We start from the raw sequence: 18117 nt of genomic DNA on the forward strand, positions 1-18117 counted from the left end.
CTTGCGAAGCAGCGTGGCTTGTCAAGCATGTCATCCCAGGCAGACAGACACTGGATCTCCTTTGAATGACACCAGAAATTAAGCCAATTGTTAAAGCTGATCATCTTGTCTCTATGTTGTGGCATCATTCTTGGTGAAGGAAGGATGCTGCTCAGGGTCAGGGTCATACCTGCCTGGGCTACATAATCAGAGAGCTCCTCTATGTCTCTTTTCATGTAGTCCAGGGAGGTACATCTCACGTCGTTCACACCAGCATGGACAATGACTGTGTCATATTTGTACTTGCTGAGGAGTGACCCGAGTGCTTGTGTTATGTGGCGGATTCTAGCGCCAGATAGGCAGCTTACTGTGACCCTCTCCTTGTTCAGCCTGGTGAGTGGGACGTCAGTGTGTCTGACTATGGAGTCACCTATGACAAGTATGTTTGGTGTTGTATTTGGCCTTAAGGGCTGTGACTGCTTTGCACACTGATTTTGTGTTTTATGTGTTGCCTGTGGTGTGTCATGAGGTGGCGGTTGCTTGGGTGTTAGCTTTGGAGGCCTCTGCTGTTTAGGTAAATTTTTGCTCAGAGCCTCCGAGTATGTCTTTGTGTGTTTATGTGTTTGATTCATTGTTGTGATAGCTTTATGTACATTGTCACATACAGCATCAGTGTACACCTCCATGCACACTAGTAAAGACTTAGCAGCGGAACTAGATGTGGATGGGGAAGTGTCATCACTTGGGAGCTGAGTAGGCTGCAAATCTTATAATTCTGAACGTAGTGCAACAACTATAGGTGATGTAACTCCAAAGAAGGCAGGCCAGACTCAGACTTCCTCAATGCATGGTAGAACCTCAAATTGAGGTATCAGTTCCACAGTACTCAGATCAGTGTCTAGAAGTTCCATTGCATCCTGAAGGTCGCGGCATTGCAGTAACTCAGCATCACAATCTCGTGCTGGCACCTCCTCATGGTCAATAGGACTATCACCTGCACTATCATTAAGGGGGCATTATGTATGACACCTTAAGTATATAATTAAATTGCAGACCCCATGGATAAAACTCAGGCATAAATATAAATACACAACAACTTATAACATGTAAAAACTGTGATGATACTATGCAGAAGATTAAAACAAATAGGAAGAGTGATTTGGTTCTGCAGACATGAACTTCAAATAGTATTGTCTGGGTAATGCTGGTGGGGGTGTACAAATAGGGCAGTGCATTTGCTAATCTGGTAAATCCTGTCACTGAAACTAGCACTGCTGCCATTTAACCCTGGTTGCACAAATGATGGCTATTAGTTTTGATGACACACAAGATTGGTGTTGATGAGAGACTTGTATAATCTGATGTCCATACTCACCTGTGCAAACACTGTACAGCAATGGCCTTTACTGCACATGCCAATTCCTCCTGTACTTGCAGCAATACACATTACCTTATATTACTACTTGCAATGCAGACTGAAAAAGTGACAGATAATGAACATTCCTTCTATATCCCTGCCTTTACCATTGGCCACACAGATCACACTTGGCATGCTACTGGAGGTATGACAAACAAAATATTCAGAGCAATCAATCTGTTATCTCAGAATGATCAATTTGTTACACATAAAAGAGTAAAGAAACTGTCTGATGTACAGTGATAGCATATCATGCACCATGTAACACAACCAGCAGGAAACACTGCATGTATCAGGTTTAATCTATGTGATATTAAAGTAAAGGTACCATTTCCTTAATGTCATGGCCCATACTGGTAGACAAATTGCTGCTTACTTGACTGCACAGTCATATACCATGCACAAGCCTGCTGTATGGGAATCCTTGATGCTGCCATCAGCTGTCCGCCATCGCTGTCATTGCTGGTTGAAGGAACAATAACGGGAGCTGCACTGACATTAGGGGCACCCCCAGACTCAACCATGGCAATAAAATGGGCATTTCCCAGGCCAACCATGCACTTTTTGACAATTCATGTCTGGGAAAGTGCTGTGTTGATGCATTCCTCAGCAGCTCCCCTAAGGTTATGGACTGGTGTCATCAGCCAGGGTTCAAATGTGTAGCCTGCATCACTTGTGAAAATAAAAAGGGGGAGGGAGACATAACAAAAGAAGAGGGTTACTTCTAACTAAATCATGTACTGAATTATACCTACAGAAATGACTATGACTGGAAACTTTTTCACTATCTGACAAGGGGACCTTGAGGTATCCTACCATGAGGTGGTAGACTGAACCTGTGTGCCAGATTTAAGAATCATGGGCACTGCCAGGACTTGTGTGCCAGATGTAAGAATCATGGGCACTGCCAGGCCTTGTGTGCCAGATGTAAGAATCATGGGCACTGCCAAGATGTCAGCTGACATAGTGATTTACTTTTATGCATCACAAACCTCCTGTCATTTGGAATCATAGCTCTTCCTGTTCCCTTAACACGCTCCTCTGTGTTCCAGATGGACTCTAATGCCAACATGGGTGCAATCTATTGCAACAAACTCCTCTAGAAAATGCATCATCCTATAGAAGGCATTCATGATTCTAGCTTAGTCCTGAGGTGACACTGGCAGAACATATACTGCTTCATGAACAAAAAAAAAAAGAGTAAGTCAAAGAACTGCTAAAGTATTCTCATGACAAAAGCCTGAGAAGTACCAAACATGCCTCTAGTTTGTCTCTAAGGTCACTTTGGCAATTATAGTGAAGGTTATATATACTCTGATGTCCAGAGGTACAGGGAGACCACATATACCCCAGTCCTCATCTGTGGGTTATACAAACTCAGTAAAGCCTGTACAATATGGCTCCCTATTAAAATGTTGGCACTTGAAATGCCAATTGTCAAGAAGCCAAAAAAAAAAAGACCAACAATCTGGAAAAGATCAAATCTTGAAAATCATTCTTCTTCTTGAAACTTCTTTTTGCATTGGGTGGCTAACATCCCCCCTGTACCCCTAGACCCCATGAATTTATATATACCAAGTCTGAAATTCCCATACCTTGGAGAAAAGGGAATTTTCTGAGAAATTACTTCTTGGACTTGTTATATATAAGTTTGTTCTTTCAGACCTTCAGTCTCTATGTTGCGGGACCTGACATTTTAAATGGTTATCTAATGTAAACTGTGGGTAAAGATAGATGAAGGCTGCCAGCCTAGCCAAATAGAATTTTGCAGATAATTAGGTTCATAGGTTCATAGGTTCATACTAGGCTATCTGCCCTAGGGCATTTATAAGCCTAGCCAGGGTGTGTGTGGCTTTCACCACCCCTTAGGATGAGAATACTATACCCATTAGTTTTCTGTGCCTCTGTCCAGCAGTGACACAGAGATGATTCCCGGGGTAAACCTACGATCTCCCATCCACTCGTCAAGATTTCTCATGAACAGAGTCAGTGAGGGGCTCTGCCTCACATGGACTGGGATTCTGTTCCATAGTGTAGGGAGTCTCTGGGTGATGAATCTGTCCCTCCAGCACATCCTATTTATATCCGTGTTGAGGTTTAAGTCTCTTGCTCTCGTGGCTCTGGTGGATTTGGATTTTTTGAGGTGGAGCATGTCCATTAATTCCGGGTTGGACATGGCCTTGTATGTCAGGCACAGATCACCTCTGAGCAGACGGTATGCGACTGAATAGAGCTGGAGTTTCTTCAGTCGGGCATCATATGACATATGTTTGAGCCCCTTTATCCTTTTGGTGAGGAACGTTTGGGGTCTTTCCAACTGCTGCAGGTGTCGGGTAATGTACATTCCGAATGGGGCGTTGTACTCAATCATTGGTCTGATAAGTGAAGAGTACAGGGTACAATGACCTCTCCTGATCTGGATGTGAATCCCTTCATGATCAGGTGGGCAATGTAGAAGGTCTTCCTAACCACTTTGGCAATGTGAGTGTCAAAAGAGAGGTTACTGTCAACTTGGGTCCCCAGGTCCCTGATAACTTCTTCCGTGTTTAATGGATTACCACCTATGTGGTAATTAGGGTTACCTTGTTTTTCCCAAAGGGTATGACTATACATTTTTGGCATTTAGCTTAAGGCCATGGCTCTGGCACCAGTTATCCATTTCTATGAGACCTCTCTGGAGGATGTCTGTGTCTGATGGAGTGTCAATTATGGTGCCCAGTTTGCAGTCATCTGCAAATTTTGTCAGCCACAATCCCCCTATGTTTGCCTGCACTTCAGAAAAATAAATGCCGAACAAGAGGGTCCCAGGACTGAGCCCTGTGGGACACCGCTCGTGACCGGCTTAGAGTCTGACATGGCACCAGCAACTCTAACCCTGTGTGTTCTGCCCTTGAGCCAGTTTGCAACCCATCTTGTGACATATGGGTTTACATCTAAGCTGGTGAGCTTTTCTATGATGCCCGAGTGGGGTATTGTGTCGAACGCTTTTGCTAGGTCAAGGTAGGCTGTGTGAACTGCCTTACCCTCATCAATGGCCTTAGTGACTGTTTCGAAAAAGTCGACCAAGTTCAAGAGGCAGGATCTGCCCTTGACAAAGCCAAATTGGGTAGGATCCAGTGTCTGTAGGTCCCCAATGTCTTTATTTATGAGTTCCATTATGATCCTCTCCATAGCTTTGCAGACAAGGCTCGTCAAGCTTATGGGGCGGTAATTTCCAGGGTTCGTAGAAGCACTGCCTTTGTGGAGTGGGACCACAGTTGCCGTACGCCATTCTTTGGGTATGGATCCTGTAGTAAGGCTAAGATTAAACAGCAGCCTTATGTGTGGGTTTAGTTCCTCATTGAGTTTGTGTAGCACACAGCCGGGGACACCGTCCGGTCCCATTGATGCTGTGTTTTTTGCTTTAGAGAGAGCAGCTCTCACCTGGGCATCTGAGATGTGTGGGAGGCTAGACTCTGGTGGGATAGATGTTTCTCCTTTTGGGGGGGGAGGGAGAAATTTGCACTGAACCTGTCTGCCAGTATGTTGGCAATGTCTGTGGGTTCAGTGGTTTTTTTATCATTTTGGACTAATTCTGAGCATATCTGGGAGTTTCTACCCAGGTTTCTAACATAGCTAAAGAAGGCCTTATGATTGTCTTTTGTGTCATTAGCGATTTTTCTCTCAAAGTTGGCCTTGGATGATTTTATGAGTGATCGCAGTTTTTTGCTAGTATTGATCAGAGATGCCTTCCCTTTTAGGGATTTTGCTCTGTCATGAAGTAGCTTTCTCCTCTTGTTGTAGAGTTTGTTTATGGCTGGGGTCCACCAGACCGGATGCCTGCCTTTGGTGGAAAGGGTCTTGATTTTATTAGGGATTGCTTGATCAATACATTCCTGGAGGTGCTCGTAGAAGGCATTTGTAAGGGTTTCAGCAGCGTGGGTTGTAGTTTCCACTGGCTCGGGGGCCTTGAAGGATACCACTCCAGTCTTAAAAAGTGTGAAGTTTGCTTTTGAGAAGTTCTTCACTGTGGTCTTTTTTGCTGGGGTTGGGGGCGGGATGTGGATCTCCAATGAGATTAATTTATGGTCTTATCTCACCAATGAGGGATATACTTCCGGTGTGGAACATTTTGTCCCCATGTTTGTGATGATCAGGTCTAGTATATTTTCTCCTCTTGTGGGAATGGTGACTAGTTGTTCCATAGCATTTGAGTTTATGAACTCCAGGAACCTTTGGGCTAGGGTGTTGGGGCTTGAGTAATGTTCCCAGTCTATGTTTGGGTAGTTGAAGTCACCCAATATGATGGTGTTTGGAGAGGCATTCATACTCTCCAGTGTCTTCAGGAAGGCTGTGTGGATTTCCTGAGTTTGAGAAGGTGGTCTGTAGCATGCTACAAACTGTAGGGCAGTTTTACCTATGGTTAATTGCACCTGGATGGTCTCCGATGCTTCATGCGTTGCCACTAACCTGGAGGTGTGGGTATCCTTTATGAATATGGATACTCCCCCTCCTTTTGTGGTTCGGTCCGGATTTTGGAGCCGGAACACATGATATGAGGTATAACCTGATAGTGCTGGGGTGCTCTCAGGAGCCTTGAACCAGGTTTCAGTCACAGCACAGACATCAATGTTCTCCATACTGAGGAGGGCTTCGAGGGCGTGCATCTTGAGGTTTAGACTTCTGGCATTGAGCAGTATTACCCTTAGTTTTTCTCCATTTTTGTTTTCTAGGGCGGTAGGTTTATCATTTGAGCCTTGCCTAAAAAGGCACTATGGAGTGGCAAGAGCCTTTGCCAATATCCAGAAGCCCAGGGGTGACAGGTGCAAGCCGTCCCTTGCGAAGCAGCGTGGCTTGTCAAGCATGTCATCCCAGGCAGACAGACATTGGATCCTCTTAGAATGACACCAGTAATTAAGCCAATTATTAAAGCTGATCATTTTGTCTCTGTATTGTGGCATCATTCTTGGTGAGGGTAGGATACTGCTCAGGGTCAGGGTCATACCGGCCTGGGCTACATAATCTGAGAGCTCCTCTATGTCTCTTTTCATGTAGTCCAGGGAGGTGCCTCAGGTCGTTCACACCAGCATGGACAATGACTGAGTCATACTTGTACTTGCTGTGGAGTGACCTGAGTGCTTGTGTTATGTGGCGGATTCTAGCGCCTGACAAGCAGCTTACTGTGATCTTTTCCTTGTTCAGTCTGGTGAGTGGGACATCAGTGTGTCTGACTATGGAGTCACCTATAATAAGTGTGTCTGGCATTGTGTTTGGCCTTAAGGGCTGTGACTGTTTAGCACACTGACTTTGAGAACTATGTGTTGCATGTCTTATGTCTTGAGGTGGCAGTTGCTTGGGTGTCTGCTTTGGAGGCCTCTGTAGTTTTGGTAGATTTTTGATCAGTGCCTCTGAGTATGTCTTTGTGTGTTTATGTGTTTGTTTTGCAGTTGTGATAGTTCTATGTGAAACTGGGTTTGTGGTGTGCGTGGTTTCCTTCTCCTCCTGTCTGGTCTTGCCAGTCCTGAGTTGAGAGAGCTCAGCCTCCAGTTTTGCTATATAGTTGCATCTCTCACATGTATTTGTGTTTTGTGGGAGAAGGAGTGGGTTGTCTGTGTACATGAGGCAATTGTAACATTGCCTCAAGATGCCCAGATTCACCAGCTGAACAGGAGAGGACACTAGCAACTGACCCTTCGACATGCTAGAAAAAGTGAAAAAGTTTGCTGTGTAACTGAGTCAGAAGGGACCTATAGGGAAATGGGTACTCAAGGGGATTCTAGGCTAATGTAGTACTTTGTTTAGTATATAAGTACATTACCTATATAAAAATGCTTTATGAGCAAGTGCTGAGCTTTTGAGATAGAGAATAGACTATTTAGATTGCAAGTAGAGAAGTTCTAAGGGAAAAATTGAAGAGCAGACTTTACGGAGCCAGAAATAGTTTAACCTTGTTTAACCGGCTGCCGATGGTGCTCTATGGGCAACTCCGCGCTAAATCACACAAAAGCGCGCTAAAGCGGGCTTTATAGCAGGGGGTTGAAAAGAGCTAGGAATTGACCCAAAATGGCCAATAGACTACAAGTTTCTGGCTGGAACCACTGCTCTAGGGACAAATAGGCTGCTCAGTGCTCCCCACTCCCACTGGTGAACAAAGAAGCTTCCCTTTATCCAAATAAGGATATGGAATAGCACAGGAACCAAGCCAAAGCCCAGAGACCAGCAAACTCTGAAGACTGGACTATTCTAGTTCAGTAAGGTGGGAAAACAAGATTTTTTTTTTTTTTTTTTTTTTTGCAGAAAACAGACAGTAAATGCTATAAATGCTTTTAAATGGCTAGCACACTTGAGTGTGTTAGCCTACAGGTAAAATTAAGCAACATATAACTTTTTTAAAAGTGCAAAACAGTTAATCAACACAAAAACAGTTTAAATAGAATGCAGAGCTGTATAAACAGGCAAAAATGTAGTTGCTAAGCAGTAAATAAGGCGGAAAAACAAGATTTTTTTTTTTTTGTTTTTTTTTTTCTTTTTTGCAGAAAACAGAGGAAAAACAGACAGTAAATGCTATAAATGCTTTTAAGCGGCTAGCGCACTTGAGTGTGTTAGCCTACAGGTAAAATTAATTAGAATGCAGAGCTGTATAAACAGGCTAAAATGCAGTCGCTAAGCAGTAAATAATCAAAAAGCCAGAAAAAAATACTTAAATCAGTTATAGCAAATACAGTTATAACAAATGCTCTGAAATATACTGTATATTTCCAAAATGTTTGAGAAGGACAGTCAGAACACAAGAAGGTTCAGGCGAAAGAGAAAAAAAAGTTTTGTTTTACTTTTTGAAAGGGAAAAGGAGGAACAGAAGGCCTTATCAAATGTTCTCTCTGTATTAAGCAGAATGAGCTAATGACACTAGACTGGGAGGTGTGTCACAGTAGGGGCGGGCAACTGCAAAGCCACCAAGTATAAGAGCAAGACACCAACAGGGAGGGAGGGTGGGACAAAATAGCCTACAGACAGCAAGCACTAGAGAGACAAATGAAAGTTTTTAAACAGATAAGGATTTGTGAAGATACTGAATAGACAAAGTGCTTTATATATATATTAAATTGTAAAAACAGTAATCTGTAAAAAGATACTTATATTTTGTAGCTCATTCTTTCCTTTGTAAATATGAATGTAAACTACAGGCTTGTTGTCTTAAATGTAAAGAAATACTGTTACATGTGGAACTGGAAATAAATGGGACAACAGTGCACTCTACTGACCAAAGAAAAGCATGCGGTGACCCTTTGATGTAGACAGTGGTGCCGAAGGGTCTAGATGAAGAAATTCTTTCTATTGTTTTAGCCAAGAGTTAAATTGCTAGATTTAAACATGCAAATGTATTTTTATTGCTCTGCTTCCTGACCAGCTGCAAGATAACAAAAGGAGATGTTAAGAATGTAAATGCAGTTTCTGTTAGCCTGAGAACCCAGGGAAGTGAGAAGAGTGATGTAATGTGTAGCCTGGGAACCCCATGAAAGTGTGAAGAATGACATAATGTGAATCAGAACTGCAATTTCAATTTAAACAGAGAGAACCAGAGAGGATTAAGTATTTTTGTCTTGACCATCCAACCCACAGCACTGTCTTGCTCATATGCAAGTTATCTTAGACTTGTGTTTTCTTTAAGAAATACCTAGACACTAGAAAGATTAGACTTGTGTTTTTCTGTGATGTCTGAACTCTTGACTAGCACTGTGTAGTAAGAACTATTGTCTTGTGTTTTTATTATTTATTTTTAAATATTTTAAAACCCTTCAACAGTGGCTGTTTTGTTTAGAGATAATTTAAGTTCTAGAATACATTGCATATTTATAGTGATTACTGTACCAATTCACATTAATAAGCCTTGACTGTTTAGTTATACTACCAATTGGATAATAATATTGCACAGTAATAATTGGACACCCTTTTAAGGGCCGTTGAGTAGCTGATAAATATTAGCTGGGTGGTGGCAGGTGGTACTACCATATAGTCTGGGTAATAGGGGCACAGCTGGAGAACCTGTACCAGCCTTTCCCAGGAGTATCTGTGTGTTGTATAAACTCTTATCTCAAAGTGTGGGTGTGTCAGCTACTTGGACAGGGACACAAAACACTGGTTGGACAGACAGGGGGCTGGAGGTTTTAGTTTGCCCAGCTGGCTAAGATCTGGACCCTATAGCTGTGCCAGTGGGGAGTCTTATTGGGGACCTGGAGAGCAAGGGAGCGACCAGCCCTGGACTGACTGTGATCTCTGTGTGCTCTTAAGGGAAATTGCACTTTACTGTGTGTATTTGTTATCCTTCCCTCATATATTAAACACCCTCTCTGGTGTTAGTGGTGAGGATTGAGGCTCCTTGATTGCTGGGCCAGGGCACGGGTGTCACATATTAATTGGTTGGCAGTGGTGGGATATCCACACCACATATTAATTGTTTGGCAGTGGTGGGATAGCCAAATTGCATATTAACTGGTGACAAATACTAATTGGCTTTCTGTGGTGTGGGCAGAGTGAATTCCTGTAGCTTGTGTACAGTAAGTTTGAAGGTGTTTTGTACTCTAAATCACCCACACAGTGAATACTCAGAGTTCAGATCACAATTGTTTTATTTCTTTTGTTAGCTTAGTTAGTCAGAGGGAGCAGGCAGCATGTCAGCAGAGGAGTATGGAAAGCTGACAAGGAGCCAGCTGGCGGAGATGTGCCAGGCTAGGTGACTGGTGCATGGAAACCTGACTAAGGCAGACCTGATTGCAGCCTTGGTTACAGCTGCATCAGAAAACAACAACCAGGAGGACAATTGGACTGGCAGTGGAGATATAATACTCTCAGAGAATGGACAGCTCAACCTTTCTGCAGCGGATGTAAAAATCCATCTGGAGCTAAAGAGACTTGAGTTGGAAGCCAGGTGTTTGGAGATAGAAGCTGTGGAAAAGGAGTGGCAGAGGAAGCATGAGAGAGAAATGCTGACTCTTCGCCAGAGTCATGGAGGTAATGGGGAAGGGAGTAACTGGACCCCAGATGCACAACAGGTCAGTAAATTTCTTCAGCAGTTTAATGAGAGGGATCATTTTGATAGTTTCATTCATATGTTTGAGAGGGTATGCAAACAGTATAGTATTGACCAAAGGCTCTGGGTACGGTTCCTGACCCCCTTACTCCATGGTAAATCTGTAAATGTATTGTCTAAAATGTCTGATGTTGCATGTTTTGATTATACTGCTGTAAAAAAATTTCTATTAGAGTCTTTTAAGCTAACACCTGAAATGTATAGGAAAACGTGAGCATACACACAAGGCAGATGAAAGCATGTGTGAATATGTTGCTGAACTGAGCACTTATTTCCATAGGTGGGTAAGTGGATGTCAGGTCACCACTTTTGAAGGGCTGGCAGACCTTTTGGTGAGGGAACAAGCCCTTAGCACTTTGCCTGAGGACATGAGGATCTGGTTAGCTGATAGACAATGTGCTACTTCAGATGAGTTGGGGAAGAAAGGACACCTATACCTGGCAAGCAGGACAGCCCTGCACAGGAAGGGGATCCCCGGTACTTCTCATGGGTCTAAAGGAACCCATAGTGGGCAGCACAGACTGCCCCATCAGAACCTGACAGTAGCTGGGGAAGCCACAAGTCCAGGTACACATCCAGGAGCTAGGGTTAAATGTTCCGAATGCAACCAGAGGGGCCATGTGTCATACAGGTGTCCATGGAGGCAAGATGGGAAACAAAAGGTGAGGGAGTCAGTAAGTGGGAAAGACAAATTGCTAATAGTAGGTCATCTTGGGACAACAAGGGTACCAAACTACCACCAGAGGGTATATCCTATTGTGGTGAATGGCAAAGAGGCCATTGCCATGAGAGACACAGCCTCTGATATAACCATTGTAAAGCCTGAAATGGTTACAGAGGAGCACTACTTGCCTGGGCAGTCTACTCCAGTCAGGGCTTTAGGAGGGATCCCATTCCAACTACCTTTGGCTAGGGTTCACCTTGACTGGGATGGTGGAAAAGGAAGTCAACAAGTATGTGTGTTTGAGGATATACCTGCAGATGTCCTGATAGGGAATGATTTTGATAGTGCAGTACCCTGTGCTTGTACAGTTACACACAGTCAGGCATGGAGACAAGCAGGTAAGTCTGGAAGCATGGGAAACCCAGACAGACTGCATGCTTACAGCCAGGAATGGTGAGGTGGTTACTTCAGGGAGGGAGCTTCTCTGTAGCAGTGAGACTGAAGGTGAGCCACAGCTGCTTGGAGTTACTGATCGTCCCTTGGGCAGAGTGACTGCAAAGGTAGAGGTGAGTAGTAGTACCCAGGCTGACAGTGAGGCACCACTGTCAGAGGATGACAGACTTCCTGTGGAAAGGGAACTGAGAAGGGTTACAAGGAGAGAGTTGAGTTAGGCTCAGCTCTCAGATCCTACATTGCAAAGCCTGAGGCAGGTAGCTAGGGAGGCACCTGATTCTCAAGGAAAGGGGGAATCTGTATACTGGGACAGAGGGTTACTATACAGAGAGTGGACCCCTGAGGGAGGCCTAAAAAGTGAGAGCATACAGTAGTTGGTAGTGCCTAGAGCCTACCATCTGGTGCTACTGGCCATAGTCCATTATATTCCCTTTGCAGGTCATATGGGCATAAAACGTACAAAGAGGCATATTATGCAGAACTTGTATTGGCCTGGAATTTACAGAGATGTAACAGGGTACTGCAGGACCTGTGAGCAGTGCCAAAAGGTAGGCAAGGCAGGGGATGAGGTGAGAGCTCCTTTGATGCCTTTGCCTGTGATTGAGGAGCAATTTCAGAGGGTAGCTATGGATATTGTGGGTCCTCTGAGTACCCCAAGTTCCACAGGGAAAAGGTATATCCTAGTGGTAGTGGATTATGCTACATGATACCCTGAGGCAGTGGCTTTGTCCTCCATTGAGGCAGAGAAGGTGGCAAATGCTTTGTTAGTGATTTTCAGCAGGGTAGATTTCCCAGAAGAAATACTGACTGACAGAGGTGCCAATTTCATGTTAGACCTGCTGGCTTGATTGTGGAAGTCCTGTGGGGTGAAGCACATGAAGACCACCCCCTACCATCCCCAGACAAATGGTCTTGTTGAGAGGTTAAAATCTACAATCAAGTCCATGCTATGGGCATTTGTAGATTAGTTTAATAGGGCGTGGAACGAATATTTGTTCAATCTGTTGTTTGCTTACAGAGAAGTTTCCCAAAAATCCACAGACTTTTCACCCTTTGAGCTGCTGTATGGGCATAGGGTGAGGGGCCCTCTAGATTTAATTTGAGATGAGTGGGAAGGCGAGTGCAAATCTCACAAGGAGTCTGTTGTAGCATACATCCTAAACCTCAGGACAAGGTTCAGGAAACTCATGGGCTGGGCCCCAGAGAACCTGGCAGAAGCCCAGCAACAGAAAAAGGTGTGGTATGACAGGAATGCTCGAGCTAGAGAGTATGCCTTGGGGTAGCAGGTAATGGTTCTCATTTCTGTCAGACACAACAAGCTGCAAGCAGCTTGAGAGGGACCCTACAAGGTGGTAAAAAAGGTAAGTGATGTTAACTACATGGTGGAACTGCTAGGCAGAAGGCAGAGGCACAAACTGACCATGTTAACATGGTGAAACCTTACCATGATTGGGAGGCCCTTGTGCTGAGCATTTGCAGTGGATTGCAGGAGGAGTCTGAGGGAGATCTGGTGACTGATCTCCTCAGTGAGGTTTGGGCTGACACCTCAGTGGAACGGGTAGCAATGTCCCAGCAGCTATCCCCTACCCAGGTTCGAGACATCCAAGCAGTGTTGCAGGAATTTGGGGACATGTTCACTGGGAAACCAGTGTGCACCCACCTGGGACAGCACCAGGTGGATACAGGACCCCAAAGGCCTATTAGGCAGGCCCCTTATAGAGTACTTGACAGAGACAAACAGACTCTGAAGGAGGAGGTACAGGAGATGTTGTAACTAGGGGTGATTCAAGTGTCCAACAGTCCTGGGCCTCCCCACTGGTGCCGATGCCAAAGAAGGATGGCAGCACCAGGTTCTGTGTGGACTACAGGAAATTAAATTGTCACACAGAGTCAGATGCTTACCCCATGCCTAGGACAGATGAGGCCCTAGAGCAGCTGGGTGGGGCTATGTATCTCACAACCATTAATCTTACCAAGGGTTACTGGCAGGTGCCCTTGACTCCCAGTGCTAGAGAGAAGTCAGCCTTTGTGACTCATTTTGGCTTGTATGAGTTCACAAAGATGACCTTTGGGTTGAAGAATGCCCCAGCAACTTTACAGAGTTTGGTAGATCATATCCTAGCAGGAGTAGGAGGGTTTACCCTTGCTTACCTAGATGATATTGCCATCTACAGCCATTCCTGGCTAGAGCACCTTCAGCATGTCAGGGAGGTGCTGGGCAGAGTACAGAGGGCAGGGTTGACCATTAAGCCGAGCAAATGTCAGGTGGGTATGGCAGAAGTCTCCTACCTAGGACATAGAGTGGGGAGTGGTAAGATAAGGCCAGAACCTGCCAAAGCGGAAGCCATTCAGGCATGGCCTGCACCTGTTACTAAAAAGCAGGTGAGGTCATTTTTAGGGACAGCAGGGTACTACAGAAAGTTCGTCCCCAGTTATAGTACCATAGCTGCTCCACTCACAGACCTGACAAGGAAGAACAGGCAAGATAAGGTAGTGTGGACCCCAGCATGTGAGCAGGCATTTCAGATGCTTAAAGAAGCTTTGGGAGGACCCCGCCCATGTTAGCCAGTCAAGATTACAACAAAGAATTTGTTCTGCAGGTTGATGCTTCAAACCATGGGATGGGGACTGTACTTACCCAGATTTCTTCAGAGGGAGAAGAGCACCCAGTGGTTTATCTCAGTCATAGGCTCCAACCCAGAGAGGAATGCTATGCAGCTGTAGAAAAGGAATGTCTAGCCATAGTGTGGGCACTGCAGAAACTTCAGCCTTATCTGTATGGAAGGAAATTCACTGTTATGACAGATCACAACCCCCTAACATGATTAAACAGAGCTAGCTAGCAAATGCCAAGTTGCTAAGATGGAGCCTAGGGTTGCAAGCATATGACATGTCAGTGGAGCACCGCAGTGGGAGTAGCAATGCCAATGCAGATGGGCTCTCAAGGCAGGAAATGGGGTAGGTATACTCAGATAGACCTGACCCTATCAAGCAGTGTTTCTCAAGGGGTCACTTGAAAAACTAGCTTGAGTTCTTCGGAGGGGGGTGAGATATGTGAAGAGTGGTTAAAGATAGATGAAGGCTGCCACCCGGGCCAAGTAGAATTTTGCAGATCATTCTGTCATTTGTAAATATGAATGTAAACTACAGACTTGTTGTCTTAAATGTAAAGAAATACTGTTTCATTTGGAACTGGAAATAAATGTGACAACAGTGCACTCTACTGACCAAAGTAAAGCATGTGGTGAACCTTTGATGTAGACTGTGGTGCTGAAGGGTCTAGATGAAGAAATTATTTCTATTGTTTTAACCAAGAGTTAAATTGCTAGATTTAAACATGCAAATGTATTTCTATTGCTCTGCTTCTTGACCAGCTGCAGGATAACAAAAGGAGATGTTAAGAATGTAAATGCAGTTTCTGTTAGCCTGGGAACCCAGGGAAGTGTGAAGAATGACGTAATGTGAATCAGAACTGCAATTTCAATTTAAACAGAGAGAACTAGAGAGGATTAAGTATTTTTGTCTTGACCATCCAGCTCACAGCACTGTCTTGTTCATATGTAAGTTATCTTAGACTTGTGTTTTCTTTTTGAAATAGCTAGAAACTAGAAAGATTAGACTAAGTTTTTTTCTGTGATGTCAGAACTGTACTACTGAATTATTTTAAGTATTTCTCTGTGATCTCTGAACTCTTGACTAGCACTGTGTAGTAAGAACTATTGTTTTGTGTTTTTATTATTTATTATTAAATATTTTAAAACCCTTCAACTGTGGCTGTTTTGTATAGAGATAATTTAAACTCTTGAGTACATTGCATATTTATAGTGATTACTGCACCAAGTCACTCTAATAAGCTTTGACTGTTTAGTTATACTACCAAATGGATAATAATATTGCACATTAATAATTGGACACCCTTTTAAGGGCCTTTGACTAGCTGATAAATATTAGCTGGGTGGTGGCAGGTGGTGCCATCATATAGTCTGGGTAATAGGGCACAGCTGGAGAACCTGTGCCAGCCTTTCCCAGGAGTGTCTGTGTGGTTGTATAAACTCTTATCTCAAAGTGTGGGTGTGTCAGCTACTTGGACAGGGACACAAAGCACTGGTTGGACAGAGAGGGTGCTCGAGATTTTAGCTTGCCCAGCTGGCTGAGATCTGGACCCTATAGCTGTGCCATTGAGGAGTCTTATTGGGGACCTGGAGAGCAAGGGAGTGACCAGCCCTGGACTGACTGTGATCTCTGTGCTCTTAAGGGAAAGTGCACTTTACTGTGTGTGTTATCTTTTCCTCATATATGAGATGGCCTCTCTGGTGTTAGTGTTGAGGATTGAGGCTCCTTGATTGTTGGGCCAGGGCATGGGTGTCACACCTAACAATATCTCTGTCCACTATAATTTTATCAAGGATTTCTTGATCAGCAAAGTTATAATGAGTCAATCTTTGTATTTACCTGAATCTCCTTGACTGTCAAATGTTGGTTGGCACATGCAGTTTTGGTATTGCCAAGACAAGCAACTCACCGTGAGAAATAGCCAAGCTGGTAGCTAAAGCAATTATCTTCACCAACTGCAAAGTATATAAAAGGGCTTGACTTTTAATTTAATAAGTTATGTGTACACAGTGTAGATGCTCATAAACAACAACTGTAAATCACAGACAAGCAGGAAAAGACTTCCTTTACCTAGGTTTGTCATGCATGTGTAAGGCATTCCTCATCTAAATCTCATTTATAACTTATTTGCATAAGTTTTTCTTAGGTTGACTAAACTAGCTGTGCTACATGCAGTTTTCTTGTGAGAACTGCTCTCAAAGCTGTGCAACCTGTGCAAATTACTGCTATGCATTAGCATAGAGACTTTGAATACCACTGTCATTTTTTTTACTGAGGGAAGCCTCCTCTGCACCAGCATGTGGTGGACATTGCCAATTACACCCCCTTACTTTATTCTTCTAACCACAAGGTCATATGCATAAGTATTATCCAAGCAAATAAATGCAGCACAAAGAGAGAAATAATTGAACTCATATCTGGAAACACCATTATGGAATTAGATTATGATAAACTATTGAATATAGTATATTTAATTCTAAATGCTACCACCTTGAAATGCATCCAGAAAGTCAAATGATAACAATATTCTCCATAAATACAGGACTGACAAAGTGTGATAGATTTATTTTGTGTTATGTGTATACTATATCAATGAAACATTGGCAACTATGGTAAGTCAAGTAACAATCAAAGTGAAACTAGTGGTTATTTAGTTTAGAGTTAAATGTGAGTTTTTAAATAAAAAACTAAGGTTTTGCTTTCAGTACATTGTTCATCATATAAAATGTGCAAAATGTAAAAAAATGTGGATTGTACAGACTATGGGCAGGAATCAGGAAGGCTTACATGGAGTTTAAGAGTAGTGTAAGCCTCCGTGTAAGCCTCCCGATCCAGGAACAGCCCAAACCTCCGTATAAGAGACAGCTAACACGTCTCTTACACGGACTGGGCGTGGAAATGCTCAATACCTCATTTGCAGCTCAAAGATATGCAAATGAGGTATTTGAGCGATCCAAGAAGCCCAAACCAGTCCGTAACGGACGTGTTGCAGAAATGTACTCAGCTGACAACTGAGTACATTTCTGCAAAATTGAAAATGGAGCTATGTCAGCTCCAAATAAAGGGTGCATATGTTTCATTTAGCATACCAATGGCCAAATATGTGGCCATTGGCATAAAAAAGTGTTGCAAAAATATTTTAAATAACTTTTTTTTTTTTCCGTGGGATTATGATGTTTAACTGCAGCGCACACCCGCGCAAACGGGGTGTGCTGCCTAAAACTGAAAACCGAAGCTTATAAGCCCACAATTGTGGGATTTATGTATTACATGGAATGTCAATGGAGGGACTAGCAGACCAAAAACAATATGGCCTCCGTGTAGTGGTTGTCAAGGGGGGGAAGCTCCATGTAAGACATGTAACTAAGCATTACTAGGCAATCCTATGTAAATGAGGGTTACAATACTGAATCACACTGCCACATAGGTAATGAGCACTTTCTGAGTAGTGTAACAGTTACAGAAGGGGGAGGAACAGAGTAAAAGGTAGGTGACATCACAGGGGGGGAATGATAGAAATAAATGTATCAGACTGGAGGGCAATGTAAGGTGACAGATGACAGACAGACATCAGGGAGAGAGGTGTGTCCCAACAGAACACTAGGAAAGTCAAGAAATAGAGGGTGCACACTATACCTACACTCAAACTTTCTTGATATACGTGCATGCGCGCGTGTGCGCTCGTGTAAGGCAGGTTCAACCTGTGGGAGCGTGTTGCAAACCGTTTACAATGGTTAGCATGGGTGTGCACGTGTGTGAGGCTGTGTGCGCGCGTTTTACCATGAATCAACCAAGTTCACACCGTGTAAGGATGTGTGCACGCGTTTAACACCATGTAAGGATGTGTGCGCGCGTTTAAGTAACTGTGAGCGTGCTTAAGCTTGTGTGCACATTGCTCCCCTTGAGGAAACAGAGAGGAAACAG

Source organism: Protopterus annectens, chromosome 8.part0 (assembly GCF_019279795.1).
Source record: "Protopterus annectens isolate FY-2018-M chromosome 8.part0, PAN1.0, whole genome shotgun sequence".
Taxonomy (NCBI): Eukaryota; Metazoa; Chordata; order Ceratodontiformes; family Protopteridae; genus Protopterus; species Protopterus annectens.